Genomic DNA, 15,264 nt, shown 5'->3' with positions numbered 1-15,264 from the left:
TCAGCTTGAGGACTAAGGTGTGCCTGACCCAAGTCATGGTATTTTAAATAACCTCACATACATGCGAAACATGGACAGTGAATAAGGCAGACTGTAGAAGAATTGATGCTTTTGAGTTGGAGAAGAATATTGAAAATGCCATGGACTGCCAAAAAAATAAACAGATCTGTGTTAGAAGAAGTACAACCAGAGTGCTCCTTAGGGGCCAAGATAGCCAAACTTCGTCTCTCATAGTTTGGACATATTGTCAGGAGGGACCAGTCACTGGAGAAGGATATCATGTTTGGTAAGGTGGAGGGTCAGGGAAAAAGAAGACCCCCAGTGAGATGGGTTGGCAATATGGCAGCATCAATGTGCTCAAGCATGGCAACAATTGTAAGCTAGGCTCAGGACCGGGCAGTGTTTTGTTCTGTTGTGCATAGGGTCACTATGAGTCGGTGCTGACTCGATGGCACCTAAGAACACCAATGAGTTGGAACTGAGTTGACAGCACTTAAAACAACAAAAAAGAGTTGATCTTAATGATGTGAATGGGTCAAAGCTTTAGGGACCTTCATTTGCTGAAGGGGCACCATGCAAAATGAGAAGAAACATCTGAAAACATCCATTAATAATGAGAACATGAAATGCACAAATATGAATCCAGAAAGATTGGAAGTTGTCAAAAATGAAGCAGGATGCATAAAGATCAATATCCTAGGCATTAGTGAACTATTTTGAATGTGACAATTATATGGTTTACTATGCTGGGAACGTCAAATTGTAAAGGAATGGTATAACATTCATTCTCGAAAAGAGCATTTCAAGAAAGAGCTTTATTGAAGTGCAATGCTGTCTGTGATAGGATAATATCCATAAGCCTACAAGGAAGACCAGTTGATACCATATTATTCAAATTTATGCACCAACCAAATGATATACCTATACACCTGGACCTAACCAGTTGGAATATACAGGAATCACGGTAACTACTTCTTGGGAAGAGATGATAGAGAAGCTCAGTGCCATTAGCCAAAACAAATTCAGGGGTAGACTCTGGAGCAGGCCATCAATTGCTTATATTGAAGTCCAGGATGAAGCTGAAGAAAATTAAAACAAGTCTACAAGAGCCAAAATATGACCTTGAATATATTTCCTCTGAAATTATCCACCATCTCAAAAACAGATTTGATGCATTAAACACTAATGACCAAAGACTAGAGTTATGGGATGACATCAAGAACACATACATGAAGAGAGCAAAAGGTCGTTAATAAGACAGGAAAGAAAGAAAAGTCCAAAATGGATGTCAGAAGAGACTCTGAAACTTGACTTTGCCTTATTTCCTATTAAACACGGTCTCCACAAAAATTTTAAGTGTTCACTACATTCTTTGTCTTCTACTGTGTGTGTCCAAACAGTCCTTGATCTCAGCTCTAATCGTTTGCTTTGTTGGAGACTGACAAACAAAAGAGGTACCCATATCCCACTGGGCCCATTCTGTTCTAGCCCCCTCTCTGTAATGTTTCCTTGTGCTAAGAAGACAGTTTAGAGCTTAATTATAAGATCTACTCAGCATCCCTCCTGGCTTGATACTTTCAGTATTTGCAGAGGGTGAGGGAAAAGGGGGAAGCCTTTTCCTAAATTGACTAGGGAAATTGAGGGGCAGTAGGGTTTACATATGCAATTACTTCTCCTTCAGGTACAACAGGCTGCTAAAGGACATAGAAGAGGCCAGTGTCCTCTGATATGCTTTCCTAGAAATAATAGTCACCCATTTATTGAAGTATTCTATTCTCACAGGTTGTAAAAATAATGACCTATTTGGTAACAAGAAAATTTCAGGCCCTCAGAAGAGATTTTTCTATAAAATTCCTAGCAGCATTGACATTTTGAATGCTTCTCTCTATCACGCCACACCGCTCAGAGCACACCAGGCTGAGTAAGCACACACAAGTGCAGGCACATACTCTCTAGTTTGTCTAAACATACTAACCAGGAAGAAGAATGGAGAGGGCTAAGCCATAATACTAAAACAAATCATGGTACTAACTTCAGAAGGAGCACTAGGATTGATTGTATATTTATGGCAGGAATGTGAGGTCTCTGGATCCTACATTGCTCTGAAATCTAAATTTAAAATGGAAATTTGAGAAACACTACAACTTCCCCTGGTCATATCATAAATGTGAATGAGTTTACAGTTGGGTCTCTGTCTATGCATTCTAAGCACTGTGACCCCAGAGAGACAGAGGAGCATCCTAATCTGAATCTACTTGTGCACCTACATTTGTATTATTATTAGAGGTATTCTTTATTTACAAGTTCATTTCCTTTATTTTGACCATTGGATTTGTGATTCTGGCTGTTGCATTGAGGCACGATACCTTCCCTGAACTGTGACAGTCCATGCACTGTTAGTGACATCTTTTACTTCCAATAATACTTGTGTTAAAGTGGTGTGGGCCACAGCACAATCCAACTTTGTTTCTCAGGATCCACAAAGCTATTGAGATTCTATCTACTAGCACAAGGCAGTGACTCAGAGATTGTATTTTTCTGGAACTTTCTCCTTTAAGATTTGTAGAAAAAGTAAATAAAATGAACATATATAATATGTAGAGCACACTCTTAATATTCTCTGTGTGTATAATTATGTCAATTTACTGACAGATGTTGCAAAATCTGAAAGCAGAAACAAAGCATTCAGTAATTGCCATATAAAATCGAATAGGTAGGGAACACTGTGCCTTTTCAAAACAAGGTTCTTGATGAAGTCAATGGATCTTAATAAAATTTATGGACTGACAGATTAGTAAATCTTTGAAACACGGTTTTAAATTGGTTCAGCCCAATTCAATCATGGCTGATGAAGCAACACTGGAAAAGACCGGAATTCTAAAAAAGTTGGTAAACAGCTCTGTGGAAGTAAGATGAGGCTGTCTGCTCACTAAAGATCTACAGTCATGGAAATCCTATGGTGTAGTTCTACTCAATCCTACAGGGTTTCTGTGAGTTTAAACTGACTTGATGACATTGGTTTTGTTTATTTGATTTGAGGGGTCAACTGGGAAACTAACCAGAATGGGAAAATTATGGATTGAAGGAACTTTATCTCCCTCTTAGAAAACAAGGGCTGCATGTATGCTGTTGCATAGAGACCAAATCTTTGAGTTTTGGCTAAGTTAAAATAGCAGTGTTTGGCTCAAAAATGGTGGCCGACCATGCTACTGCAACGTGTGTTGCTGTCCATGGTGCTGCAAACAATCGGGTCTCATGCATCAGGCTTCTGAGAGGGCTCACTACATCTCCTCCCAGTCTCCCATTCCAGGGTTTTGACCTACAATGATTCCTATTTGATTACCATTCCAGAACACTCCCCCCAAAAAAATCAGTTCCACTTTTGCTTTGTTAACCATGACTGTACCAGTTTGATGCAATGCAAAGCTCTGCTTTGAAAACAGGTCACTTGGGGGGTGGGGGGGAAATGTTTTTATAATTCATAGTCAAGAAAGTTCTATGAACTATGCTGTCTAGGATGCTTTCTAAACCAAACTCACTGCCATCAAATTGATTCTGACTCATAACCACGCTGTGTAGAGTTTCCGAGGCTATAAATCTTTACAGCAGCAGGAAGCTTCATCTCTCTCCAGTGCAGGAGCTGGTGTTTGAAATGCCTACTTTGTGGTTAGCAGTCTAGTGCTTATCCTACAATACCACCAGGGTTCCTTATCTAGGGCTGTTGTTAAGTGTTGTCAGTTGGTTCTGACTCACAGAGACCCTATATAAGATTTCTGAGGAGTAGTTGGTGAGTTTGAACCGTCAACCTTGTGATTCAAACTGACCTGACAGCCCATGCTTATCCTCAGTGCCACAACACAACTCGTTTCTGTAGAAAAAAATAATCCATTTCTACCAGTTCCACTTAGAATTAACTCATATTCAAGAAATAGTCATGTGCCTACTTATATTCTGGTGTGGCGCTATGTCTTAATGCACTGGAATGCAAAGTTGGTTTGAACTGCAAGGTCAGTGGTTCAAGATTACCAGTTGCTCCTCAAAAACCCTATACAGGGTTGCTATGGGTAGGAAGCAACTCGATGGCACTTAACAACAATAGCTTATGTTCCAGATTTTGCCTGGGATGAGTGGAGAATGGGACAGAAAAGGCACCCACCTTCGTAGAGTTCACATTCGAAAGGGATGAGTATCTTGTCTGATATACACACTTAGGGTAACATTAATTTGCATAGATGATGATATAATTCAGAACCAGAAGAATCCAAATAAGACAGAGACAAGAACCCAAGGATATTTGAGTGATTTTTCTGCCCCAGGCTGAGCTCCTGCATACGTATGTCTATTGGAGACTTTTCTCTTGTATGTTTTAACTATTGGGATATTTGTCCACTCCCTTTTCACAAGAAATTTACTGCTGAGAAGGTAAGGGTTACACCCTATTCATATCCATCTTGTTTATTTTGTATACTTCATACCTACCATATAATAAACATGCCACACATGTTGGTTGAATGAAATGATGAAGGTTTGAAGAAATTTCCAGAGAATCAGAACGGCAAGTCAAATCTAGTAAAAAGCTATATGCATACGCTAGGAGTCAGGAATCAAATAAGGCACAATGTGGCACTGCAGGATCAGCATTGGACTGCAAACCACAAGGTCGGCAGTTCAAACCCAGTACCTGCTCCTCAGAAACCCTATACAGGGTCACTATGAATCAGATTCAATGGAACATAGCAACAACAAGGATCATAAAGCATACCTCGCTAAGAGACAGAGAACTTGGGAAACCAAAGCAAAACCTGCTTCTGTTCGAGGGGATTCCCCTGGACCATCATGAGACAGGACTCCAGAGTCAAGACAGCAGAGCCTAGTCTGAGGTTGCAGTCACTGGGTGGTGCAGTTAACATTCTTATGGCTAACCAAAAGGTTGGAGCCCATCCAGAAATATCTAACAAGAGAGGCCTGGTAATCTATTTCCCAAGACAATCCTAAACAGCATAGTGCTACAGTGACACACAGGGTTGTTATGTGCCACAATTGACTTGACGGTAACTCGTTAGTCTGGGGTTAAAAGTTGGCTACTGTGTGCAACCACTTCCTACACTTGAACATTTCAGTGCAGCAAGGCTCTTCTTATCACAAATCCATGAAGAAATAACCCTGCATGAAGGGGGAGATCATCAGGACACTAGAAATCAATGCGATCCCACCTCAGGATATCAAGTTAAGCACTGTGCATTTTAAACAAGCCTCGAAAACCTCTTCAGTGTAGAGACCATTATGTCCCTTCTACAGGTAAAGATACTTGGGCTGAGGCACACAGATGTTAGGTGAGTGCTCAGAGTCAGATGTGGCTTCTTTTGCCCATCCATTATTCACTCAATTTATTAAGCACTTGCATAGGGTCACTATGAATCGGTACCAACTCGATGACACCTAACAACAACAACACTGAGTGCCTATTATACGCCATGCTCTGCCAGTTCCTGAGAATATAAAAATGAACCAAGACTGATCAGTGGTGATTTCAATGCAGTTCTATGTGACTCCCAAACTCCAGCTCTTCCCACTCTACCAACCTTCCTTTGGGAAGAAAGCATTTCAGTACCTTGCATCATTGACACCACTCCCAATTTAGTAATGTGGCTTGTTCAAATTTTCACCTAACGGAGGGCAGTGTGCAGCTGGGAGGATTTAGTTGAATGAGCATCTATCTTCTTTCTTGACTAAAATAAGAACAACTCATCATTTCTCAATACCATGTCAAGTGACAACACACTCAAGTCCTGCGGCTCCACCATAAAAATGAGGGGCGACCATCACTTGCTATTCACCGGCTAAGCAGACTATGCAGGTGTTTCCTGCAACCAAAATCCTCAAAGGTTCGTGCCCAAACCAAAATTCTAATAAAAAACAAACAAACAATAAAATGAAAAATATCTGAGATGGAATTATTCAATTTATTTATGCCTGACTGCTTGATTCCTTTTATGACTGAGACTAAATTTTGCTCCATATTCCTTAGATGAAAGAAATGCCATATTTGCCTTTTCTCTCACCTAAATATAATGAAGTCTTGTTCGGAATCCTTACTTGCAATAACTTCGTAATATCTTAGTCATGTTTGGAGAAGCTTTCTCTTCCAAGGGCTGTATAATAATCCCAGGAGATTTAGGTAGTCTTGAAATTTGGAGAAAGGCAGCTGGTCTTCATTTCCATTGTGATTGATGGCTACTGTCCAACCCCATGTGGCTCATATGGTGGTAGGTGTCCACTACTTCTTTACCTGCAAAGACCAGGGCCCCAAGGTTTTGGTGCTTCATGGTCTGTACTTAGGTCTCTGTCCATCTAGGCTGCCACAGACCCTACATCACCTCAGTAGAGTGTGTGGGCAAACTGCATGTCTCTACAGCTAGGGGAACGCTCACCATGCCTTTCCCTTTCATCCATGGCAGGCAAGGTTCCCTCAGATTTGACCATGCTTTACCCTACACAAATGTCAGGGGCTCTTCTCCATTTGTTACTATATGCCATCGAGTCAATTCAGACTCATACTGATTCTGTGTAGGGTTTCTGAGGACCGGCTGGTGGATTTGAACCACCAATCTTGCATTAGCGGTGGGTCCAGTGCTTATCCTACAGGGCCACACCAGGACTCTTACCTCTAAGAGGGCTGGGGAAATAAAAGCCTCATCTCCACCTCCAAGAAAAGAGGAAGGTCCAGGTCTTCAGGAACAAAGACTTGGTTGTTCTCTTGAGAAAGGAAAGGAAGAAACAACTCTTTTGTTGTTGTTGTTTTTAAGTGTCATCGAGTCAGTTCTGACTCATAGTGACCCTGTATAGGGTTTCCAAGGAGATGCAAGTGGGTTTGAACCACCACCTTGCAGTTCAAGCCGACCTTGTGGCCCAGTGCTTATCCTATAGTACTCCACCATGACTCCCACTCTTTATAATATCGAATTTATTTCCTGACATTTTCTCATTTTGATGATTCTACAGGGGTGTGGGGACAACCCTGTGGCTCTTCTGTAAAGCAGCTGAACAAGAGAGCCATATGAAGTGATTTTAAAACAGACTGAAGCCTGGACCCTGCTGTAGTTGTTAGCTACCATCAAGATGACCCTCACTCATGGAAATCCATTGTTACAGAGTAGAACTGCTCCAAAGAGTTTTTGTTTTTTTTTGTTTTTTTACTATAATGTCTATGGGAGCAATTCACCAGGCCTTTCTTCCGTTAAGCTGCTGAGTGGGTGGATTTGAATCACTAACTTTTGTGTGAGCAGCTGATCGCAAATTACTTGTGCCACCCAGGCTCATTGCTTGGACCCTACCACAGTCCAAATGAATGAAAATCTTTGAGGAAAGGAGTTGGGCACAGGCATTTAGGAACTCCTCAGGTGACTCCGATGCACAGGAAGGATGGAAAACAACGTGCCTGCAGTCCAAGGTCAGAGGAGATAGCTGGGAACTTGGATGAAGTTGGCCCTTATTCTGATACAGGTATGTGTTGCGGACCATGTAAGACTGGTCAGAGGTTCAAGGCCCTCTAGGGCCGAGTGTAACAAATGAGGCCACTGGCAGTTAATGGCAAATTGCTTTCATTTTACTATTCAGTCATATATATTAAATTAATACATGGAGCTTTTGATAATCCACAGATAAATGTGATATTTTCCCAAAGCCGAGACTAAAGGTTGCAAGGTCAAGCCTTTCTCCAAAAGGATTAACTGAAAATATCTTAGCTACTTCTCGGTGGTTCTTTGTTCTATAGACAAAGAACCCATTCTCCCTAATCCCTTTTCCAGGTGCAGCCCATTCACCTGGGCATCTCCTGCAGAACTCTCACCTTCCCCCAACTGAACTCAGGGGCTATAGATATGTTAATTGTGCCTGAGAATCCAAGTTGCTGGTCTGGGATTTGAACCAGCGAAGTATGATGTAAAGTTACCTGAATGTCTGGAAAAGTACTGATGTTAGCTGTATCCTGTTTTGGTCCCTCCCAGCTTGATGTGAAGCTCCTCCCCTGAATAAAGCAGAGCCCCGGGCCTCCCCAGGTGTGCATTACAGGTTGGAAGGCATGCAGTAAAGATTGCAGGGCAGTGAGTTGCTGCCTGCAGAGGCCATGATGCCTGTAGTCCCAAGCCTGCCCACCAGTAATGTATCCACCCTGGCTTTGGGGTGACTCATTGTCTCTCTTCTTCTGTTTGTCTGTGTATTCTTTCGCTATCCCTATCGCCACTGGATCTCCCCTCCTCGTGAACCAAACACTCGTGAACAACATAACTATGTCGAGGTCAGACCCCGACAGGTATGGCATCACAGGGGAAAGTAAATGGGTTCTAGATATGATCAGGTATTGGGTCATATTAATCAAGGTTATAAAGGCTAAGCCACTGTTGACCCCAGATTCTTTAGCCACTACAACTTACAGATTTCTCATTAGGTATGAATTCTGTGGACCTGATCCCTTCTTCACCTCTTTTTTCTCTAGCTCTTTATAATACTGTTTTTCCCTGGATACAGAGAGGAGGAAGATGATTTGCTAGGAGAAACCAATACCCTACAGACTCCTCCAGAAGTAAAAAATCATAAATTTACAATGAACTGAGAAGCTGAAAACAGAAAGCTAGCCAAGGAACCAGCAACTATTTACTGAATGTTTTCAGTGTACTTGGAATGATTCATGGGTGATATTTCCTGATCTTTCATCTTATTTCCCCAATCTACTCCCAAACCCTGCCATTGACAAGTGTGAATGACTTTCTGGTAACTTCAAAGGAGAGCAAGTAAAATTATTTTGAATGACTAACAGTCTTTCCAGTCTCTAAAGAAATTAAAGTGCTTTATAGCTAGCCTCAAAATGTATAAGGGAAATGTTCACAGTTACACAGTGGGAAAATGTTGGAAATGAACCAAGGTCTTTTGATCTCTCAACAATACCATATTTTCTTTTAGGTAGCAAGAGTTACCTGAACAATGCTAAACCATTGCCACCAAGTCAGTTCCAATGTATAACAACCCTACAGGACAGAGTTGAATTGTCCACAGAGTAGAACAGCTTTCTAAAGTAGTAAAACTTTATGGAAGCAGATTGTCACATCTTTCTACTGAAGTGTAGCTGGTGGGTTTGAACCACCAAGTTTTGGTTAGCATCTGAGCACTTTAATCACTGTGCTACCAGGGCTTCTTTGAACAGTGTTACAGTTCTAACATAGATTTATCTTTTTATTTTGCTCTTTTTTTCTACCTTGAAATAGGAAAAACAATTTTAGTCTTCCTTCCAAAATGTGGGAGATATGTAGTGTTGTTGTCAAGCGCCATTAAGTTGGTTTTGACCAACTTATAGTGACCATGTATAGGGTTTCTAAAGCTGTAAATGTTTGTAGGAGCAGGAAGTCACATCTTCCTCCTTTGGAGAGGCTGGTGGGCTTGAGCAACCAACCTTTTTTACCCTACAGAGTCACTGTGCTCTCAGGGGGATATGTATGGCTGGTATTATACATTGTTAAGTAATATGTATGACTTATAAGTAAATATATAATAGGGCAGTTTCCTAACCTCAAGCTCAGTCACCACTCTCCTGTCAATAGAAACTAGGGTATTAATATGATGCTGAATAGGTTTCAGCAAAGCTTCTAAACAAAGACAGCCTAAGAAGAAGGGCCTAGTAATCTACTTCCAACAATCAGCCAATGACAACCTTATGGGACACAATGGTCCAATCCCAATGTGATGGAGTTACCATGAGTGGGTGTTTGACTTGACAGCAAACAGCTAACAGTAACCACCACCTAAGTACAGGTACATGTATGGAGTCCTGGTGTGGTGCTGTGGGTTAATGCTCCAGACAACAAAGCCGTTTGAACTGCAAGGTTGGTGGTTCAAGCTCACCAGCTACTCTTCGGAAACCCGATACTGGGTCGCTATGGGTCAGAATCGACTCGACAGCACACTTAACAACAACAACAAGTACGTGTATATTTCAAATTTTTGAAATCATACCTCATCTATATAAGTAGATATTTCCTGTATTGAACACAAAATTTCTGTACTAATACAATATCAGGTGACTTCAAAAAGTTTGTGGAAAATTTCCATTGTCTTTTAATTTCCATTTCCCCACTAACTTTTTGAAACCCCCTCATACTTATGGTTCCAGGTATTGAGAGAGTGATATATATATCTTGTACAATATAGATTATAAATCCTTTGTTGTTGTTGTTGAGTGCCGTCGAGTCGGTTCCGACCCAGAGCGACCCTGTACAGGGTTTCCAAGGGTGTAAATCCTTACGGGAGTAGAAAGCCTCATCTTTCTCCCGCGGAGCGGCTGGTAGTTTCGAACTGCTGACCTTAAGGTTCGCAGCCCGATTCGTAACCACTACGCTACCAGAGCTCCTTAAATCCCTTAGTCATCTTAGAATTAATTAAGCATCAATAGGTACTTCTTTTACATAAAGCAGATCAATGATACAAAAAGGTCTCTATTTTATCCTGCAACTAACTGTTCTAAAGATTTCTCATTCAGCATTGCTCAACAGAAATAAAAGCCAGCAGGAGACCCCACCAAAAACATCCAAAGCAATAATTCATCTCTACTAGCACAACCTGAAGACAGTGTACACACCATTAACTCCCAATGCTGTGCTATTATTGAATTCTGTGCAAGTCTAACTCCAAACTAAGAACAGGGAAAGCATTCAGTCAGCATGGAATCAAAGACTGCTTAGTGCTAAAGCACTGCACAAATCCCTGAGTCCAAACATCTCGAGGGTTCTTCCATACAGATGTCAAGACAGAAGCTCAACCCATTTCTCCTCTTGAGAGAGGACATTCATACACAAAACACTAGAAGATAACACACAAAAGCCAACTGAAATATGTAATAACATTTTGCATACTTCTCACTCATACTTCAGTGGTAGAATTCTTGCCTTCTGTGAAGGAGACCCTGGTTTGATTCCTGGCCCCACATGCAACGCCACCGCCCGTCTGTCAGTGGAACTGGCAGTGGAGCTTGCAAGCTCAGATGGACTAGGAACAAATTCCTGGTAATCTATTTCTAGAAAGCAACCAATGAAAACCTTATGGATCACAATAGTCTGATCTGTAATTGATCATGGGGATGGTGTGGGGGGACCAGAAGTGTTTCTTGCTGATGCGCATGGAGTTGCCTTGAGTCAATACCAACTGGACAGCAGCTAACAATAATTATTTCTAATTAAAAACATCTCTGTTATGTGCTTGCCTGTTCTGCCTATACATAGTTTGTGTCCATTAATGAGTTAATCCTCTTGGCATTCTGGGAGATTGATTCTTTAGGTTCTATAATGATTTAGCCTAGGGAATTCCAGAGGGAAATAAATGTATTATTGGTTTACAAGGAAGATAGTAGCCATCTGTTATTCTGAGGTCAGAATAAGAAAGAACATTCCTAAAAACACAGCAGAAAAAATGGAAATGAAATATGAGAAAGGACTTAATACAAGTAAGGGTTAAACATTAGTATAAATGATTAAGATGGAACTATAAATTATCAAGAATGAATTACAGTGTTGTTGGTTTTTTATAAACAGAATACATAGCAATTCTCTCTAGAATGTTTCAGGTGCCTTTTGATTAGCATCTTGTAAGAAGGCCATCTGAAAACACCCATTAAAAACTTATTTTTTATCATTTTACTCAATTTTAGTTTGCTGCTCGAGTACCAAAGATCTGAGTCTCTGGTTTAAGCCTATCTCTACTATGTCTAGAAAGACATTATATGCAAATGAATAGATAATAAAATTATTTTGATGCTATCTATTTATCAAAATAAGCTCCCCCTCTCCCCATTCCTAGGACCAGGATTCCCAGGCTCTGTCCCTAGTGACAATGTGATAAAGCTCATCCATTTGTTCAAACATGAGCAACATTACCTCTGTTCCTCAACCCCCTGTCCAATCCTCCACACAATGCAGCCAACTGCTATCACGTATGGTTGGTCAGTCACCTCCACTTTGTCAAATCTGAGGGGAAGCTTCTGACCTTGTTCTACCTAACCCCTCTGTGTAGCAATGCACAAGACGAGTGTTGTTAGTTTTTTGGAAATATTCCTTCTTGGTTTCTAAAATGCTTCAGTGAGATTTCAGTTGAGAGCTGGGGTTCTACTCAGCCTGCTGCTCTTCTCCAAGTCTATTGGTTCAACTCACACCTCTTCATACCCACATTTCTTTTCTATGAGTTCCAGATGCCTATACTTGAATGAAGACTGTTGGTCACCCCCATTTGGATGTTCCTGAAGCATCAAAGTCAATTCATCCCAAATTCATATCATTACCTTTCCTTCTATGCTCCCCATGTTCGGGACAGGCATCATCCTTCATCCACACATCATGGCAGGAACCTAGGAGTTAGTCACAGCTCCTATCCTTTATACGTCCAATCAGAATTTCCCACAATTCTCTCCTCTCTTCCTCCCCAATGGGTCTCCTGACTTGTCTTCTGAAACGTATCTGTCCTACAATTGACATCCTGGTATGGCACTGTGGGATCAGCACTGGACTTCTAACCACAAGGTCAGTGGTTCAAACCCACCAGCTGCTTGCTCCTCAGAGATCCCATACAGAGTCACTAGGAGTTGAAACCAACTCCACGGCACACAACCACCACTACCAGGAGTACTACAGCAGCATTCTTACTGAAACCAGTAAATATTTAATGAATGGATGATTAAGCTTAGCTGGCCTAGAATTGCAAATTTTAACTCAGCATGTCATACCAGTGTAGTCACAGATTAATTTTCTATTTCAATCTTCAGTTCAGGCTACGGATGGGAAAGTGGATGGAAAGAAAAGCTAGTGTTACGTACAATAGTATAACAGGCAGATTTATACAAAGTCTTATAAGCAAGTCCCTCAACTATCTTCTGAGCTAGCTACTGACTGGGAGCTCAGTAAGAAAGTCACTCGCTATTTCTTAGTCTTTGAAGTCCAATCTTCCTTGTGACCTCCTTCATGTCTAGAGCCATGTTTTAGAACTCTCTGGTATCTTCACAGTACTTCATCAAGTGATTCTCCCACTGCTCAGGAAGCAATGATGGAACAGATCGACAGGATGTCTTCCAGTTAGATTTCGTGTGGTTGCTAATTTTCAGTGGCAATTTTATCCCCCAAGCTTCAGCCTGGCTAGAACTCAGCAACTTCTAAAGCACAATGCTTCAATCACTTATCCAATGCATTGGCAGGACCCAATAAAAAGGAAAGTTGTCCTGACTCAAAGTTCTTTTCTGACTGAGTCAAAGGGTTAATCATCCATTGAGCCATTTGGGTTCCTTATGTAAGTTAATAATATGTTTTCCCCTCTGAAGCACACAGTTCCCTTAGAAACAACATCGTCATTTCTTTTTCTTTTGATAGAAACATCACAAACTGGTGTGTTGATGGTTGCAGAACCACAAAGACAATACAACACCACCTGCTCATTTTCTAAGTATAGCAGGGTTTGTAGTATAATAATGTCACAGTTAACATTTGCATATAGACATACATTCTAAGAAAGGCTAAATTGTCACTATTTATATTACACCAGTTGGTTCTTTTGCATTCAGCCTACAGGACTGTCAGATGTCCTACTTTATATTTCTGCTTTTTTATACACAATCAATATATATGACTTTATCACCCAAGCAACCAAGGAAACAGATGCTTTCTCTTTCCACCACGTACAATGCTAGATTTTATATGGAGACATTGCCCCAATATAAAATATATGGTATATAAAAGGTCTCAAATAGCTTAAAGGTAACCATGATCAAAGCTGAAAAATTTGTACCAACTACAACTGAGCCAGGACCCAGAAGTAGATAGATAGAAAATGCCAGAATCTACATGAAGAATTGTTAAGCTTTATTTTTAATATAACTCTTACTTTAAGGTGGTACTTATAGCCTTCCAAACATTCTAAAATTTTAGTTGACAAATGAATGCTTTAATAAATCTCTGAGTTTCTTTTGACTTCGGAGATAAAATGTGATGTCTGACTATATTCTTCTTTGAAACTATGACCTATATAGCTTAGGTTCTTATCCCTAAGGAAAAAACCCTAGATTCACAATTGCAGCAAACATTACTCAAGTTCTCAAAGAGAGAGGTGAAGACCGAGGCACGGTGCTGCTGGCAATGTTATGATGGAAATATTCTTTCAGACAAGTTAAACATTTAGAGATAGAAAAACTGCACTGGCATTAGCATATTAGTGTAATTTTTCATGTAATTATGGTTAAAGTATTAAGATATTCCTTAAGCCTGTCTTACGCATTGATTGATCTTGCTCTTCAATTTTCATATGAAATCCAATACAGCAAAGTGCTGAAGACCCAAGCTCTGAAATCATTGGCTGTGTATGGGTTTTAGCTCTGAATCTAGCCATGTGCCCCTTGGAAAATTTTATTAACCTCTTGCCTCAATTTCAATGATTGTAAAATGAGGTTATTAATAGTAACTCTTTCACACACTGTCTGAATATTAAATGGATTCGTATATGTAAAATTCCTAAAACAGTACTCAAGATGTTATTTTGTTAATATTACTACTATTATATTTAGGAAGCCCTTTTAAGAATAACCAACATTCTTAAACTCCAGAGACTTTCTGCTGCTTTGCCTGTCGGGCAGGGGGAATGGGGAGTTAATAGATGTTACTGACTTTGCAATCGTTCATCAACCATCGTAGGTTTTATTGCCTGTTAAAAGTTTTCAGAAGCGAGGCAATCATTGCGGTGCCAGGCCCTTAAAAGTGCCACGTGTCTTTGCTCTCATGTCAAGAATCACTGCACTAATAGGGATTTTTACCTTTTTTGCCCTGCCCACCATGTAAATCAACTGTCTAGGGATATTAGTCTTGCTCATACAATCCAAGAGTAAAGATAAAGGCTTACAAAACAGACTAAATGCTTTAGAGAAAGGAAGATCGCTCAAGGGAAGTAAGATTCAATATATCCAGTTTACACTCCCAGCTAAGGTTGTTCACGATATAAGTAGATTTGAATTATTTTTCAGTAATCTAGAACTTGATTGGAACTTAATTCAACAGCATTTTAGGAGGTTGTGGAATAATATCCACTTGTCTGTGGATATCCATCAGGTACATGCTCAAATTTCTGATGTAAGTAATTCTGAAGTTGAGCACTGAGTGGCTACTAATTTGCTACCCCTGCTAGAGAGTAAGATCCCCTAAGAACTTGATTGAACCTCAGCATAGTGATCCTGCTTGGTCACCTTAGAGC

The 15,264-nt window shown here is 40.5% G+C and overlaps 1 protein-coding gene across 1 annotated transcript in view; it reads right to left on the bottom strand.

The window, feature by feature from the left end:
• The window catches only part of RYR3 (ryanodine receptor 3), a 775,913-nt gene that overhangs the window by 553,283 nt on the left and 207,366 nt on the right, over positions 1-15,264 (bottom strand). The window lies entirely within an intron of this gene.

Source organism: Chrysochloris asiatica, unplaced genomic scaffold, assembly GCF_000296735.1.
Source record: "Chrysochloris asiatica unplaced genomic scaffold, ChrAsi1.0 scaffold00004, whole genome shotgun sequence".
Taxonomy (NCBI): domain Eukaryota; kingdom Metazoa; phylum Chordata; class Mammalia; order Afrosoricida; family Chrysochloridae; genus Chrysochloris; species Chrysochloris asiatica.
This window is presented reverse-complemented; position numbering and strand designations above follow the sequence as displayed.